At 41.4% G+C, this 18800-nt stretch overlaps 1 long non-coding RNA gene across 1 annotated transcript; it reads right to left on the bottom strand.

Annotated features, from left to right (window-relative positions):
• Positions 1-1006, bottom strand: LOC102079268 (uncharacterized). The gene is made up of 2 exons (XR_002060554.2): positions 623-1006; positions 1-548 (listed from the first exon to the last, which is right to left on the bottom strand). It is a non-coding gene; the product is annotated as an uncharacterized LOC102079268 (long non-coding RNA).
• Positions 1007-18800: the final 17794 nt, after the last annotated feature.

Genomic DNA, 18800 nt, shown 5'->3' with positions numbered 1-18800 from the left:
CACTAATAAACTAAACAAGGCAGGTGTGTACACGCAAAGGATCCCACCACCAAGGCACCCTAGTCTCCTCCACGTCGGCGCTCCGCATCTGAATAAAAGAAACAAAGAAAATTTTAATATATTACAACAAACTAATGTGTAACGCTGGGGGATAACCCAACTGCAGGACCACACTGGTGATCTACAGCTAGAAAAAGGGCCTCCCACCAGTGGCGTAACAAAAATCCAAACTACAAATCAAAAACAGTAAAACAACATACAATCTGGATAAAACTCTAAAATCTGGAGCAAACGGAATCGCCGTATTGCTCCAACTTGCCGTCTGCACGACTACAAGTTAACGGTCAATCAATATGCACGCCAGCTGACTCCCATAACCGGCATGCATATGGCCGCTGTCCACGCCGACGTCCACTGTAAAAGCTGGCAGCAGCAGGAAAAGAAATCTCGCAACGGGAACAAACGGTAAAAGCACAGCAAAGCAAAGCAAAGCAAAGCAGCAGTACTTCAGTTCGCGTAGCTTGGCGCAAAACTAAGGCCCACACTTCCTGCAAAGCATAATAAATAATTACTATAAAAGAACAATAGAAGGCAGAGAGCGTAACAAAAGTTAATTACGTACCAAGTAAGCCGTGTCATAAAACGTGAGCAGAATGGCTCAGAGGAGGCTTCTACAGCTACGACCAGCTGCGATGGAGGCTTCAGAAGAGTAACCCGCAAATAATCTCTGCAACACCAAAGGGAAGTCAGGTGACCAAAGGGGAGATCACAGGTAAGCGATCCAGGGACACTCAAATGGCCACTATTTATACTAGCGCCCCCTAATGCGCCAGGCTGAAAGTGGGTTGGACCGAGGGATAACATTCATCCTGCCACACTTATTTCATTGCTAACACCCACAGCCTATCAGTGATGGGAATAACGGTGTTACAAGTAACAGCGTTACTAATGGCATTACTTTTTTCATTGATGAGTAGTCTAACTAATTACTATTCCTATCATTACAATGCCGTTACCGTTACTAACAAGAAAATGCGTTGCGGTTGCGTTATTATTTTTCAACAAACGACGGTTGAAGCTGTGTTTAGCTTACAGCACCTTATATCAGTTGCACGGAAGTAGCTGCAAGTAATCTGGATGCTACAGCTTTAAGCAGCTGTGCGCGCTCCCGCGGGTGGCAATCACTTTCTGCCCGACGATCACTTTTTTGCACAACACCTGGAGCTAAGGGGCAAAACAATCCCATATGGAAAAGAAATGGTAAAAACTTATATGATTTACTCATGAAAGTGGCGACTTTCTCATTACTTTCACTTATTGTTTTAGTAAGTATCCAAAACATACAAATTTCATTATATAATTTTTCAAGGGATCTTATATTTGTTTTCACTCTTGTATGCTTTTCATACAAGTTTCACACAAGACAGATACAAACTTTATAAGATTTATATATATCTTTTCCATATGGGATCACATGAGTGCTGCTGTTTGACTGAGGAAGAATAAAGTAGTTGTGGTATCACATGACCACGTCAAGATGACAAAGCAACAAGGTGATACCAGTTTTTAAATTGTGTTGATAGGCCACGTAAAACCAGAGTCATGATAAACAATATATACGCAGTGTTTTTTTCCTCAATAGTTTCGTCACGTTTACTGTCTAAGGACTGTGCTAGCAACCACTCTCTGCTTATGAGCAAAAAAACAAAATAAAAAAACCCCACCCCTTTCGTGTTGGTGGAAAAATTCACCATGTCGACCAATCAAAAAATGATATGGCAACCTGACATTTGGTTGTTTAGGAAGAGGGGGAAGTTTTAGGAGTGATGGCGAGAGAGAGAGAGAGAGAGCAGAAAAAGAGAGAGAGCAAGTTTTGAGATGTGAAAGATTTGTGACGTTTAGCTTGTTTGGAGTGTGTAGTTAATGTGTTGTCAAAAAGAAGATACCCTGCTTGTGTCACTGAAGAATGCGAGTTTGATTGATGACCCTAGCCTTGACCTTTTGACCTTACCGGAAGTGCTCTAGAAGTGTCTAATTGATTCCATTTGTGTGACTAATCGCATCCGGTGGGAAAAAAGGAGGGGTGGTTCCTGGGGGGATGCTTCAGGGATAATTCTGATCAGAGAGAGAGGGGTATGGTTCCTGGGGAGGGAGGAAAAGTTCAGGGGGGGTAACACAGCAGATTTCTGATGAGTTAGTGTTGTATAGAGACAGAGAGAATGATCACGGTAGTTAGTTTTTCACAGACAAGCTCATAGTTTGAATTCTGTTTAAATGTTTCAGTATTATGACAATGATCTTGATAACCAGTTTCTCGGTAAAGAGCTATTTCTTTTTTCAATAGCAGCTTTATTTTCCTTTCTTACGTTAATCTTATTACAGGCGCAATAAAATAAAAACCTTTAAGATTATCTGACAAGTAACGGATTGCATTTATATATAGTGCCGGGTGGAGGCAAGCTACACCATTGCTTGTATGTGTAAAAGTAACCCAGAGTTAAAAAAAAAAAAAAAAAAAAAAAAAGCACCGCACCCATATTCAAAACTCGGTCCTATTTAGAAATCGGCCCCAAATAATTTTATTAAAACACCCTTAGACGAGGTATTGTGTGTGAAAGACTTTTCTTTTTTTTAGAGTCACTTTTACAACAGGGAAGCATTAGCAGAAAATTCAATAGACAGAAAAACAAACCCTAAAAGATAATTACCCAGGGAAACAGACTTGTATTGCACACACCGCGAGTCAAAAAGGAGTCAACAATCAATATTAGTATTTCTTATTGCTTGTAACCTAGCAAGGAATTTCATACAGGCCTCATCTCCATGCATGTGTAAAATAACTCTTAGTGACAAAAGCACCGCGCACATATTCTGAACTCTATCCGATTTAGTATCTTCACTCTCGGATGAGGTATTTTTTATTTTGTGCAGCCACTCTTTCTCATACCAAGGTAAAGAGTTTTTCTTCATTTTATAGCTACTTTTACAACAGGTTTTCTCATTAACAGAAAATAGACAGAAACCCTAAAAGAAAACGGCCTTGCTTTATGCACATCAAGAAGGAGTCAGACGACAGTCGGTTCATCCGGTCAATGCTTCCTCCGTCGGGTACCATAAACGTATGAGAGAAAACCCCCAGAGAATTTATTATTTTTGTAAGAGTGAGAGAGAGAGAGAGCAAATCGATCAAACGTTATACCACTCCGGGTCAGGAGGGGCGATATAGCATGGACCTGCTGGATGGCTACGCAGGATGGAGGCATAACCGGAAGCGTGGCAGGGACTTTTCCTTTGACCTTCATCCTTCAGCCGTTAAATGTTTCCTCAATGTTGCTGTAATGTAACTATAAAGTTAGTTTTTTTAAGATCAGACAGGTCCCAAAACATTCCTTACACATTCCCACAGTCACTGAATTAGCATCTGTGGCACAAACCGACCTTTGACACTTGGATGTTGGCTTAATTTTTACCCAAAGAGAAATTTGACCCTAATAAAAAAAAACACGATACTGTGGTGAATACTTACCTCAACTTTGATGTTTTTTTTCACAGCTATTTAATCTGAAAAAAGTAAACATGCTACAAGGACAGTTTCGACACAATGCACATTGCAGAGTACATGAATGGGAAGTAGGAATTCCTCCTCTCTATACTTACACTCCTCCCTAACAAATGCCAAGTCATCATCTCCATATTGTGTGTCCCACTTTACGAGTTTCATTGGAGTGTACTCAAGTGCACAAGATGTAAAAACAATGTATTAGTTTTTTTAAGCCATTCACCGAGTCTAGCTATGTCAAGATGCCCTTCATTTAAGAGACTAATAATTTTTTGAACTTAAATTGTGCTAACTTCAACGCAGTAACATTAAAAATAAAACATATTAGAACTCATTTTTGTTGGACACAAGAACAACTCAAGCATATTTTTCGGGAGCTGAACTAGGGCTTACAAGTTTGCCATGCCCCTGGGGACCAGTGCGAGGTTGTGCGGCAGATCCCGGCGTGGAGGGTCCAGACACTCCCACAGCGCAGACTTTGCCATCCGCACAAAGCGTGTGGTTCTGGTGTGGCTTATGCAAAAGAGACAATACAGCTCCCGGTAAGCATGTCTGTTGTAGCCTGCCCTTTGTAAATGTCTCTTTGATTATTCAAACAGTGTTTAAAATGTGACTCATTTGTTATCCAAAAACATTTTATCTATATTACTGATTTAAAATATACATATATATATATATTTCAAGTTTTTAGCTCAAACAGACTGTTGAGCAAAATCCTTAATGGCATAACCAGTGTGCAGCCTGATATACATCTGTTAAGTGTATGTTAATCAGTACATGAAGCGTACCTCTGAAAAGAGTCCATCATTTGTGAATTTATTGATTTGTTTTTTAACTACAGTTTTCACAAACTGCGGATGATGAAATCCTCTTTGTTTTAGAAAATGGCTTTAAACTATCGCTGTTTCTACTTACTGAGTTCCCGAGCTACTGCTTTACTATGTGAATAAACTATTTGAACAAGAAAGGATTTAAAGACACATTGAAGCAAAGGCGAAAATTTTGGAATGAAATTTATGTGACCGTTCCCCTAAAATCCGGCAGAGAGTGAAAATCCAAGAGCTGCTGCAATCCTCTGTATTAATGATCTTTCTGTTTCTGTCTCTCTGCTTGTGTGTGTGTGTGTGTGTGTGTGTGTGTGCTCACAGAGGGGAGGTCACGGCAGGAGTTCCCTGAGTTGACACGTATGAACCATAAAGTCAGTTTGGACTGAGGAGCATTCGGTAAACTAAATTCAGTGTAGACAAAATTACTTTTTTATCCAAAGCATGCACAAGAATCCAAATCTCTGTATCACAATGATTTCATTAAAGCCTTATTATTTTATGGGGGCAATATCACAAATTACCGTAGATCATTAATAGGGAACAAAAAAGGAGGATCACATCAGCAATGGGAGACAGAAGTCTTGACACGTGCTTTTAACTTAAAACACAAAAAACTCAGTTACAGCTGGTAAGATTTATGGTATAAACCAGACTTTCACAGTCTGCATCTTTACAGGGTTTTTTTTCTGCTTTTGTTCACTCCTAGTGTGATTAAAAAAACAACAAACACAGAGCCCACTAACTATTAGCTGCTTTTTCCCCTAAACAGTCAGTTAACTGAGAGAAATGCAATCCATTATTGTGAACGCTGAAGGAGATGTGCTCCATAGTCAAACTTATATTTCCTTAACTGACATCCTATGTTCGGTTTAAATCCGGCATCCCTTTATGGTTTGATGGAAAATCGGTTAAACCATTGCTCAACTTATGTCTGAATGACGGCAGATAATTCTGATGAAAAGGAAACTGACCCCGTAAGCACTTTGCAGCTGAGTCGAGGGCTTGTGGAAATAAGGTCAAGGAGGTGTCCGGCGTGAGTGTGGCCTGACATTCCATTTGGGACAGCTGCCAGACACATTAGTGTAACTCAGAGTGTGAGCAGCAGCTCCTGTATACTGAACATAAGAAAAGTAATGTGTAGTGCTAAAAGGAGATTCCAAGCTCATGCTTATACAGTTTTCTTTTATTCAAAAACAGGTTAGTTTAGCGATCGTGTAACTGTGTCCTTGACCTTTTTATCGGCTTGAGGAGTTGGTTCCCTGGTCCAAATATTTGGGATGGGTCAAATGCCGAGTCTCTATATGGAAACAAAAGGATATTTTCCACGTTATTTCTTAAATGATGATGTTCGATAAAAGTAATAAACATGAATGTAAATCTGTTTTTTCTAACTTTGCAGACTCATTTACCCACTCCAGTAAAAGCGATAAAAAAAGATCATGACTTTACAGAGATTATGAACAAAATGCAATACATTTTGTTTTTGCTACATTAGCAACTTTTCCAACTCTGATTTCCTGCAGGACCCACACGGACATCAGTTCAGACGGCACACGCAACCTCGCACAGTGCTGGAGGCCTTTCAGTAAATATAAGAAGATGGTTAAGGTGAGAGATTACTATTCTGTCTTTTACATCGGTACAAAGGGAGGACTAAATGCCAAAAAAGAGAAAAGTTTTTTTTGTGTGTGTTTTTAAAAATGACGCTTTAAAACAGTTCAGGTATCTTTGTGTTTACGGGGAGAAGGGAATAACTGCGGCCGAGGCTCTGAAAAGAGACAGTTGCTTCACCGATGACCTGGGCTACTGTGAGCTAGTTAACATCGACGACAAACTTAAGACTGAGTGCACAGACATAATTGATTGTCTGGACAATAAGAAATTCCAGATATGTTTTCCACAGGGAGCAGATACGGAAATAAAAGATGTACCCATCCCAGGGCAGCAGAAACCTCCACACGCATCAAATAATGCAAAGCATAGCGGTGAAATGACATCAGTCTTAGATGTAGCACAGCAGAACGGACTGAGTCTAAAAATGGCAATCAAAGAAACGGGCAGCAGCATTGACCGTAAGGAGGTTTACAATCTACTTTGTCAGCAGTATCCGTGTCTGAAACGATGGATGGAGACTAGATTCTCTAAAAATTATTTTCTGTAAGCACTGAAATACAGGAAGGAGTGCTTTGGAAAGAGCCGACAGTCTTTTACTGAAATTCGCAGTGTTATGTTGCTGCTCGAACTGAGCGAGTCAGTTTGTCTCATAACCGGTTCCTTCATAAAGCAAGGCACAGGCTTTGTGCTATTTGACAACTTTGTCTTGACCAAAGTCAAGACAAACTGGCTACTGGGTTAAATCAAACTCACCTAACTGGCGTGAATTTGTAAACATTACCGTGGTCTTTAACTTTGAAGACCAAGAATCAGACAGGAACAACCTTGGCGCTAAGGTGTTCGTCGGCAACGATAAGTTAGATTATGTCATACTTAAGCTGGAAACAGAGAAAGTGCCGCCGGGGCTCCTTAAGAGATTTGGACCTGTGCCTTCAGACGGCGAGGCCTGTGTCATCGGACACACAGAGGAATTTTGCAGTCTTTGTGAAATCAATTAGCAGATCAAAAATGACCCGTATGAAAATATCTACGTCACCTACAACACTCTCATATACCATGGCTCTTCCGGCTCCCCGGGGCGATTGTGGCTCAAGAGTTGGGAGTTCGCCTTGTAATCGGAAGGTTACTGGTTCGAGCCCCGGCTCGGACAGTCTCGGTCGTTGTGTCCTTGGGCAAGACGCTTCACCCGTTGCCTACTGGTGGTGGTCAGAGGGCCCGGTGGCGCCAGTGTCCGGCAGCCTCGCCTCTGTCAGTGCGCCCCACAATGGCTGTGGCTACAACGTAGCTTGCCATCACCAGTGTGTGAATGGGTGATGACTGGATATGTAAAGCGCTTTGGGGTCCTTAGGGACCAGAAAAGCGCTATATAAATACAGACCATTTACCATTTTTCGATGCCGACGGACGAGTGTTTGGCTTGGTTTTTCTATGGGTTCCCGAATCTTAGCGAGAATGTGATTGAGTACGCCTTTCCTCTGCTCACTATTTTTGAAAACTTTGTGGATAATCTGAAGAAAGATGAGTATGGGGAGGTGTTGGAAAGAGTTGAGGAGGAGGCAAAGGGAAATCCTCACCTAGAAAACATTATAGCCTCTGTTGTGGGGTCAAAGCAAGGCAAACCTGACGCGTTGTTGCAGGAAGTTGAGAGTAGTGATGGTAAATCCGATTCCTTTTAGTGAATCGAGTTTGAATGAGTCATTCACCATAATGAATCGGGTGTTTTGAGTCATTTGAGTCACTGTGTCAGTTGCTAGGAGAGTGCAAAAAATGTACATTTTCACTTAAACTTAATTTGTTTCTCTTTTCATGTAAACCCTATTGCTAAGATGAGTGATTGAAAAAGAAAAACAACACTTTTATAGAGCAAAAAAGAGCAAAAAAATAAAGATTTGTAAAGGGAACATTTATTTTTATTTCAATAGAATATCAATGAAATTTCTGACAGATAAAAAATGAAATGTGAATCACCATATATATAAATAAATAAAAAAATAAATTCACAGATTAATGCGTTCAAAAGTACTAGTCCACTTCAAAATGAATTGTCCCTTACAGATTGGCATTGAGGAAAATACGCTCCCAAACTTTTCCAGGGCTGAGACGGTTCCTCTTGTCTGTAATTATTTGTCCTGCCTTTGAAAAGATCCGCTCTGATGGAACGGAAGTTGCCACTATGCAGAGTCTCGTCTTCATAACATCACAGGTTTTTTTGAAGACACGGGACTTCCACCACTCCAGGGGGTCAGATGTTCGGTGTAGGAGTGGCTCTGACAGGAATCCTTTAATCTCCAGGCCTCAGTGATGCAACCCGCTCCTCAAAATCGGCCCAAATCATAGGCACTGTCTCAGTGGAAGGATTGGCCTGTGGGGCACCCTCTCCTTCCTCTGTGCTGGGTGTTGCCAGTGGCAGTGGTCTTAAGGACCTCGATGCAGCTCCCACAACTGTTGTTACAGCATCTTCTGCATGTCTATCATGCAAAAATGCATGCTTCTTGAACCTGGGATCCAAAAGTGTAGCATCTGCAAGCAGGCTCACTTGTTCGATCCCCCCCACCCGTTTGACAATTTCTGCCATGAGGATGTGTACCATGTTGCGGATTGGCTGATAAATAGAAGGACTTCTCTGTCTGTGTGCAGTAACCCTCTGCAGCCCTCTTGCCATTAAAATGGCTTTTGATCCAGTAACAAACATGTTGAGGAGAAATAAAGGAAAGACTATAGTTCCATGCTTTTTAATGCAGTTACAGCCCCTGCAGTGCACTGCATTAAGCATACATTGTCATAGAAAACCATTTTACAGTTTACATTTAATTGTAAGCTGTTGTAAGAAACATCTTAAATGCTATTATCTGGGAAAGAATTGAAAAATGTGTTTAGGCAAATGTAATGACACAACATGAAACATATACATGTATTATGACACTATTTTAACATACCTTTCGGTACTCAGTTCCACAGTCACTCCCTCAAAAGGCTGCAGGACCTCACATGTTTCCTTGACCATCTCCCACTCTTCAAGTGACAGGGTTTGTAGCTGTGGATTTACCAAGGCCAGGGTGGAAATGAGGGGATCCTTCACTTCTGCAATCCGCTTCAGCATGTAATAAGAGGAATTCCACCTGGTTGGCACATTTTGCTGGGGCTGGCCCATCTGCTGCTGTGTCTCTCTCAGTTTAGCAGAAGCCGCTGTGCTGCGGCGTGTATATTCAATTATTGCTTTTACCTTTCTGATAATTTCTTGAATTTGAAACTGCTGGATTCCCTTTTTGACTATTAAATTCAAAATGTGTGCAAAACAACTTGGATGGTTCCAGTGCAGAATGTCACCCACAGCCTTCTTGACATTGGCTGCACTATCACTTACATATGCAACTATCTTTTCCATAATGGCCCATTCAGTTGCAATCCTTTCCAGCTCTCTAGCCAGGTTTTCAGATGTATGGTTGTCTGTTAATTCAAAACAGTCCAACAAGTTTGACTGCAGCTTAAACTTGATCACATAGTGGCATGTAACAGACATGTAACTTGTTGATGTGCTGGAGGTCCAGCAGTCAGTTGTTAAGCACACAGCAGGTGCTGTCTTGATTTTTTCCTGAACATCAGCTCTTATCTTCTGAAACAAATCAGGCATTAGCTGTCTGGATACTGTACTTCTACTGGGAAAAACATATGAAGTATCAAGTGCCTTGGTGAATTCCCTAAATCCTCTGTTATCAATGATTGAAAAGGGCTGAAAATCTTGGGCAATCATTTTAACCAGAGCCTGGTCAACCTTGCTCTGCTGAAGTGGCATCATGGGCCTTGACACAAATGCTCCCATGTAAGACTGCCTCTGTCTTCTTTTTGCTGATTGTTGTCCTTGCCCTGCTGTGTGTGTGCTTGTACTTTCTTGCTGAGTACTTGTTGATGTGCTGCAGGAATAAACAGGTGATGTGACCGCTGTTGATAATGCTGCTGTTGAAGATTGTTGCTCCTGCTGCTGGCTGCTGGGTTGTCCAATGGTAGTAGCTGGGTTTTGACTGCACTGTTGTTGTAGCATGACTGTTGGGTGCTTGCTACTGAGATGACTTCTCATATTGGATGTGCTTCCCACTCTAAAAGATAAAACTGCCTTGCAAATGTTGCATTGCGCATGTGTTGCACTTTTCATTTCAAAATGCATCCAAATATCACTTCTTCGACGACTATTTTTCCTCGTATCATTAAGTCGCACTGCCTGCAAACAACACCGTAGTACCGCCCCCTTGCCCCATACTAGAGATGGCACGATACCACTTTTTTATGTCCGATACCGATATCATAAATTTGGATATCTGCCGATACCGATATTAATCCGATATAGTGTGTTTTTTAATCAATAAAACTGTTTTTTTAATATCTTGCTGCATTTTGTATAAGTTCATCCTCAAGTTTAAATAAACAACAACACTAAAGCTATTCTGTTATACCTGTATGTAAAAAATACACTGCGCCCAAAATATTTCATAGTTCAGCAACACTGATCAATCTAATAAACTTAAACCTACTCCATCCTCCCTATTCTGGTATTTTAAAGAGTACTTAGCAGAAATATTAAGCAACCTAACTAATAGGGTTGCAAACTCCCAGCAAAAAAAAATAGGGAACCACCCCCCACCCTCCACCTCATGATGCTTAATCGACGTAATCAACTTTAATTTGATGCAGTGTGAAAAAAAATGCACAGAAATAAATTATTTTTCAAGAATAATTAAATAGATTCAACATCTTTCTTCTACAGAATTGCAGACTGCACAGATGGTACCTTCCCAAAGGAAAAAGTACTATAGCTTACTAGGGTATATTAGACTTAACAGTTACTATATACAGTAATGGACTTCTATACATTTTACATCAGATTAAAACTTTGGGTGTAAGATTCAGATAATTATTTATTAAAAGCTAGAAATTTTAAATGAGAATAAGAAAGAAAAGTATGTCTTTGTGCCCCCTTTTCCCTGTTAATGCCCTATCGGCCCCCCTGGCTAAACTTTGCTAGATCCGCCCCTGCACAGTTATCAGCCATCAGCTATGTAGAAAAGGATCCTGTTGTAGAAAGCAATATTAAATAAATTCTAACGACAGCTTATCAAGGTTAAACGTGCTGCTGTTGTTCAGCCGCTGGTTTCCTCTTTCTGGTGCAAAGTGGGCCAAAAACAAAGAAGAGAGACGGACTCGCGACAGAAAAGCCGATCAGCTGATCATTAATCAGTTTCACGATTGAAGTAGCAGCAGGAGATGGAGGGAGAAAAAGAGAGGCACTCGCTCCATATATCGGTTGTTAAGCTTAACGTGGGAATGCTTTACAAACATTCAGAGATGAACTTACACACTTGCTTTACTTCTCTCTGGGATAACTTCCTCGGAGATGAAATGCCGGATTGCTAGCGAGGGTACAAATACACACAGACGCTCTATCACGTGAGCACACTGCTCTGACGTGCTACGGTTATGAGCTGAGTTACGCCGTGTCGCAAGTTTTGTGAGGTGCTTTTTTGATATTTAATGGATCGGATTACAGTTTTTATTTCTCTCCGATATCCGATCCAGTAATTTACGTCAGTATCGGACCGATACCGATATGTAATATCGGATCGGTCCATCTCTACCCCATACATGTGGAAAGAAAACACAAACACCTTTAGAATTTTCTGTTTTTTTATTATTATTATTTTCCTCAAATGTGTCACATATATATTTTCTTATCTAAATAATTTAGTGAAATAGCGAATTTCTGATTATTTAAATTACATTATTGAAGCAGCAGAATGCGAGTCTGAGTATTTTTATTTTTTTAATAGTGGTGGAACAGAGTTAATATATTTTTTCCTTTAGTCTGCTTATAATCTTTGCAAAAAAACAAAGTGTAGACTGAATGTTATACTGCGTCAGTCAGACTATCGGACTTCATCTTAGGTGAAGGAGCGACTCTTCCACGGTAACACGCTCTGAGTTTCAACAGCTGAGAACCGAGAGGGAGGGGTGAGTGTGTCGTATGAAGCACGAGGGTCCACTGAGCTGTGTGCCAGGGGGCGCTAATGCACCTTAACGTTGGTTGCTAATCAATTCAATTCAATTCAATTTTATTTATATAGCGCCAAATCACAACAAAAGTTGCCTCAAGGCGTTTTATATTGTACAGTAGATTGCACAATAATAAATACAGAGAAAAACCCAACAATCATATGACCCCCTATGAGCAAGCACTTTGGCGACAGTGGGAAGGAAAAACTCCCTTTTAACAGGAAGAAACCTCCAGCAGAACCAGGCTCAGGGAGGGGCGGGGCCATCTGCTGTGACTGGTTGGGGTGAAAGAAGGAAAACAGGATGAAAGACATGCTGTGGAAGAGAGACAGAGATTAATAACAGATATGATTCAATGCAGAGAGGTCTATTAACACATAGTGAGTGAGAAAGGTGACTGGAAAGGAAAAACTCAATGCATCATGGGAATCCCCGGCAGCCTACGTCTATTGCAGCATAACTAAGGGAGGATTCAGTGTCACCTGGTCCAGCCCTAACTATATGCTTTAGCAAAAAGGAAAGTTTTAAGCCTAATCTTGAAAGTACGATCAACGTGTCTTTTAGACTCCATTCCTAACAAGACTGCTCAAAGAGGCTAGTGATCGAAGATTTATGTAAATTTCAGAAGTTGAACACACTACGCACCATTACGGACTACAAACCCAGGGACACTGCGCCGATCAACGCCGACTCTGCATTCACCAATGAGCTGAATCAGTTCTACGCCCGTTTCGAGGTTAGCCAGGCGACTAATGCCATCTACCGCTGGACTACCGAGGACAATGATGTCATCAACGAGAGACCGGTGACCAGCTTCGCGGAGCATGACGTCCGAGCGGCATTGAGGAGAGTGAACACAAGGAAAGCGGCGGGGCCAGACGGCATCACCGGCCGTCTGCTGCGCTGCTGTGCTGACCAGCTAGCAGGTGTGTTCACTTACATCTTCAACGAGTCCCTGGCGAAGTCTGTGGTCCCCACATGCTTCAAAAGATCCACCATCATCCCTGTGCCCAAGAACAGCAAACCCTCATCCCTGAACGATTACCGGCCAGTTGCGCTGACCTCGGTAGTCATGAAGGTGTTTGAGAGGCTGCTGAAGAACATCATCTCCTCCTCCATCCCAGACTCCACAGATCCGCTCCAGTTCGCCTACCGACCCAACAGATCCACTGAAGACGCCATCGCCCATGTCCTGCACACCACCCTCAGCCACGTGGACAAGAAACAGGGTAACTATGTGAGAATGCTGTTTGTTGATTACAGTTCAGCGTTTAACACAATAGTGCCCAGCAGACTGTTCACAAAGCTGAGGGATGTGGGACTCAACAGCCGTCTGTGTGCATGGGTGTTGGACTTCCTCACCGGCAGAACTCAGGTTGTGAGGGTGGGTGGGTGTGTCTCCGACAGCATCACCATCAACACAGGAGCACCACAGGGGTGTGTCCTCTCGCCACTGCTCTACTCCCTCTACACTTCTGACTGTGTGGCCACCCACGGCTCCAACACCATTGTGAAGTTTGCTGACGACACAGTGGTGTTGGGTGCCATCTCCAACAGCGATGAGGCGGCCTACATGGACGAAGTGAAGAATTTGGCATCATGGTGCCAGGACAACCACCTCCAGCTGAACGTCAGCAAGACCAAGGAGCTGGTGGTGGACTTCAGAAGGAGTCAGCACAGAGACTACAAGCCCATTTTCATCAATGGAGCTCCAGTGGAGAGGGTGCAGTCCTTCAAATATCTTGGTGTCCACATCTCCTCAGACCTGACATGGGCTGCCCACATTCAGGTCCAGACCAAGAAGGCTAGGCAGCGCCTGTATCACCTCCGACAACTAAGGAAGTTCAGGGTCTCTCCAAAGATCCTCAGGATCTTCTATACAGGCGCTGTGGAGAGTATCCTCACACAGAACATGACAGCGTGGTTCGGGAACAGCTGTGTGAAGGACCAAAAAGCTCTCCAGAGAGTGATCCGTACAGCAGAACGCTGCTGCAGGATTGCTCTCCCCCCACTTCAGGACACCTACACCAGGAGATGCCGGACTAGAGCAACGCAGATACTGAAGGACCCGTCCCATCCTGGCAACAAACTGTTCCAACTTCTACAATCTGGTAGAAGGTTCTGCATCATCCGAGCAAGGACAGAGAGACTCAAGAAGAGCTTCTATCCTCAAGCCATCCGGACCCTTAACCAACACCCACCCCACACACACACACACACACACCCGCCATCTCACATCATCTATAATTGACTGAGACTCTCCTCCAGACACTCAATTCCTTTAACTTCCTTTAACTTTAAATATGTTTATAGTGTCCATTCTGTAAAATAGTCAGATGTCTATTCATATTAATGTACAGAATTCACCTGCTGCTGCTTCTACTGCACATTCACCCAATGTATATACTATATATATATTTATAATGTTATTCCTCTACCCCCCCCCATGTTTTTGCACATGTCGAGGATCGTGTCAGGATACATTTCACTGTGTGTTATACTTGTATAACTATGCATGTGACAAATAAAGAACCTTGAACCTTGAACCTTGAACATTCTGTACCGTACAGGAGACACGGCATGGAGGAGAGTGATTGACAGTGGTCTACAGCCAATCGGTACAAAGAACAAAATGTGCTGTAAAAAAAAAATATAAAAAAATGCATAATTGCACAAAAAAGATCAGTGAAACAGCGAGGCTGCGAAAGGTGAACCGCATTATAGTGAGGGACCGCTGTATAATGTATTGAGATGAGATGTTATTGACCAAATACTTATTTTCCACAATAATTTGCAAATAAATTCTTTAAAAATCAGACAATGTGATTTTCTGGATTTTTTTTCCTCTCATTTTGTCTCTCATAGTTGAGGTATACCTATGATGAAAATTACAGACCTCTCTCATCTTTTTAATTGCAAGAACTTGCACAATTGGTGGCTGACTAAATATTTTTTTGCTCCACTGTATATCTTGGGATAGATTGTTAAATGTTTGTAATATCTGTCCTGTTAGACCCATTTAGCAAAAATGAGCCTGCTTAATGTTCATTTTTCATCTATTCTACACAAATTAAGACAGTAATATGGCCTGATTTTTTTCACTCAATAAAGGAATATTAAATATATGAGTCTTTTTTTTTAAGAACATGCAATTAATCACAGCTTGTGTATTTTCTATTTACCCAGAGATTTGTCTTTGACATGGAGAACATAGCTAATCTTAATATTACTGTTGGGTAAGCTGATGCAGTGTAGCAATCACATTTTTATACTCCCACGGTCTCTCAGCCTCAGATAGATCACATACCAATAAAACATATCAGCAAAAGTAAAAATTTAATACAATTAAGATTTTTTCTTTATTTCTGTTAAACAATGCAAACAACATTTTAGTGACTAGTTTCATGGTTGCTAGGCAACATGAGGAGTACACCATAGGCTAGACCATCCTATTTACCAGTCTCACATTTCTGGTCTTCAAGGGACCCGATCCAATGAAATGCAACAGACTGCACTGAGACATGTTCAAATGAAGCAGAGAGTTAACTGTGAGGAAGAAAAGATGCAAGGGAGCCTGTTTTAATCACATGATTCACACAATACTGTACATACATGTTTGCTATTAGCCGCTTACTGTTAGCTTGTCATTACTGCCGCTGTTCCATTACGTTTTTGTTTCCCCCAAAAAAACTTCTGTTTTCATTCATGAGGAAGATTTTTTTTCTTGTCTATTCTTCTCTGTAGAATCTCTCAAGCTCCTCCTGATTTGATGGTTTTCTGGCACAGACCTTGGTCTTCAGTTCACCCCATGATTTTTAATCTTCAAGTCAGAGATTTGTGCAGTCCAGTCAATAACGTTCACTTTGGTCTTCTGAAGGGCTTCTTCACCAGGACCAATGTATATTGTCAGTCATTATCATGCTTGGAAACAAAGTCTGGATCTGGTGTGGATCGTCAACAGTGTAGTTTTCCTGCTGACTGCTTAGGGTTTTCTTTCAAAATCCTGACACATCCTTGTTTCTTCATTATTCTTTTCACCTTGATGAGATTCCCAGTGCAGACACACTGAAAAATCCCAATAACATAACACTACCACCACCATGTTTCACTGTGATGAATGGATAAAGAGACATACCAGACAAAGAACACCACAGCTGTTCGCTGGATGTTCACGGTAGTTCATTTTTGTCTATCCTTGGATCATCTGACTCACAGTTCAGTTTTGAAGTCTGAAGATGCAGATGATCATCAGTTTCTATCAGTCCTTCATCATCTGTCTTTATATTTGGTGTCAACACTGAGTTCGGTACAGCAGGAGACTTAGAGATAGTCTCTAAAAAGGTCTGTGACATTTCAATCTCCTGCAGTTCAGCAGGAGGCTGGTATGAATCTTGACTCTGTTGACGTTTATGTTTTCCATAGACCAGAAAACCAACAGCAGCAGCAGCAGCAGCAACAAGAACCACAGCAGAAACTGACAGACCAACGATGAGTCCAACTGATGGACCTGCAGATGAGAAACAGGTGTGAGGTATCAGCTGTCAGGTAGGTGATAAGTGAAGAACAGAACAGAATATTGTTTACTGACTGAAATAAATTCACAAACAACAACAACAACAACAACACACAAGACACAAAATAAATGAACACTGTCTGTATTCAGAAAAACTGCTACCTTAGTTTGCCTTGATCTAAATAATGCAGACTGACACCAGCTGTCCTCTCTGTACCTCTTTCTTCCAAGTCTCTGTTAGTACATGACTTAATAATTGATCAACAAATCGATTTACTCTGCCTTACAGAAACCTGGTTGCAGCCGGATGATTATGTTAGTTTAAATGAATCAACACCCCCGAGTCATTCTAACTACCAGAAACCTCGAAGCACAGGCCGAGGGGGCGGTGTGGCAGCAATTTTTTACACCAGCCTATTAATTAACAAAAGACCAAGACAGACTTTTAATTCATTTGAAAGCCTGATGCTTAGCCTTGTCCACCCAAGCTGTAAAACTCAGAAACCAGTCTTACTTGTTATCATCTATCGTCCACCTGGGCCTTACACAGAGTTTCTTTCTGATTTCTTAGACTTTTTATCTGATTTAGTGCTCAGCTCAGATAAAATAATTATTGTGGGTGATTTTAACATCCATGTAGATGCTAAAAATGACAGCCTCAACATCGCATTTAATCTGTTATTAGACTCAATTGGCTTCTCTCAAAGTGTAAAAGAACCCACCCACCACTTTAATCACACTCTAGATCTTGTTTTAACATATGGCATAGAAACTGAACATTTAACAGTGTTTCCTGAAAACCCTCTGCTGTCTGATCATTTCCTGATAACATTTACATTTACAATAATTGATTACACAGCAGTGGAGAGTAGACTTTATCACAGTAGATGTCTTTCTGAAAGCGCTGTAACTAAGTTTAAGAATATAATCCACCCACTGTTATCATCTTCAATGCCCTGTACCAACATAGAGCAGAGCAGCTATCTGAACGCTACTCCAACAGAGGTCGATTATCTTGTTAATAATTTTACCTCCTCACTACGTACGACTCTGGATACTGTAGCTCCTGTGAAAACTAAGGCCTCAAATCAGAAGTCCCTGACTCCGTGGTATAATTCTCAAACACGTAGCCTAAAGCAGATAACTCGTAAGCTGGAGAGGAAATGGCGTGTCACAAATTTAGAGGATCATCATTTAGCCTGGAGAAATAGTTTGCTGCTTTATAAGAAAGCCCTCCGCAAAGCCAGAACATCTTACTATTTGTCACTGATTGAAGAAAATAAGAACAACCCCAGGTTTCTCTTCAGCACTGTAGCCAGGCTGACAAAAAAGTCAGAGCTCTACTGAGCCAACAATCCCTTTAACGTTAATTAGTAATGACTTCATGAACTTCTTCACAAATAAAATTTTTATCATTAGAGGAAAAATTACCAATAATCATCCCACAGATGTAATATTATCTACAGCTACTTTTAGTACCATTGATGTTAAGTTAGACTCTTTTTCTCCAATTGATCTTTCTGAGTTAACTTCAATAATTAATTCCTCCAAACCATCAACGTGTCTTTTAGACCCCATTCCTACAAAACTGCTCAAAGAAGTCCTGCCATTAATTAATGCTTCAATCTTAAATATGATCAACCTATCTCTAATAATGGGCTATGTACCACAGGCCTTCAAGGTGGCTGTAGTTAAACCTTTACTCAAAAAGCCATCTCTAGACCCAGCTGTCTTAGATAATTATAGGCCAATCTCCAACCTTCCTTTCATATCAGAAATCCTTGAAAGAGTAGTTGTCAAACAGCTAACAGATCATCTGCAGAGGAATGGCTTATTTGAAGAGTTTCAGTCAGGTTTCAGAGCTCAGCACAGCACAGAAACAGCTTTAGTGAAGGTTACAAATGATCTTCTTATGGCCTCTGACAGTGGACTCATCTCTGTGCTTGTCCTGCTAGACCTTAGTGCTGCGTTTGATACTGTTGACCATAATATCCTATTAGAGCGATTAGAACATGCTGTAGGTATTACAGGTACTGCACTGCAGTGGTTTGTATCATATCTATCTTAGAGGCTCCAACTTGTTCATGTAAATGGAGAGTCCTCTTCACACACTAAGGTCAATTATGGAGTTCCACAGGGTTCGGTGCTAGGACCAATTCTATTTACATTATACATGCTTCCCTTAGGCCAGGGGTCGGCAACCTGCGGCTTCGGAGCTGCATGCGGCTCTTTAGTCCTTATAGTG

This window comes from Oreochromis niloticus, unplaced genomic scaffold, assembly GCF_001858045.2.
Source record: "Oreochromis niloticus isolate F11D_XX unplaced genomic scaffold, O_niloticus_UMD_NMBU tig00007924_pilon, whole genome shotgun sequence".
Lineage (NCBI taxonomy): Eukaryota > Metazoa > Chordata > Actinopteri > Cichliformes > Cichlidae > Oreochromis > Oreochromis niloticus.
Note: the sequence above shows the minus strand (reverse complement) of the source record. Positions and strands in the feature narration are given on the sequence as shown.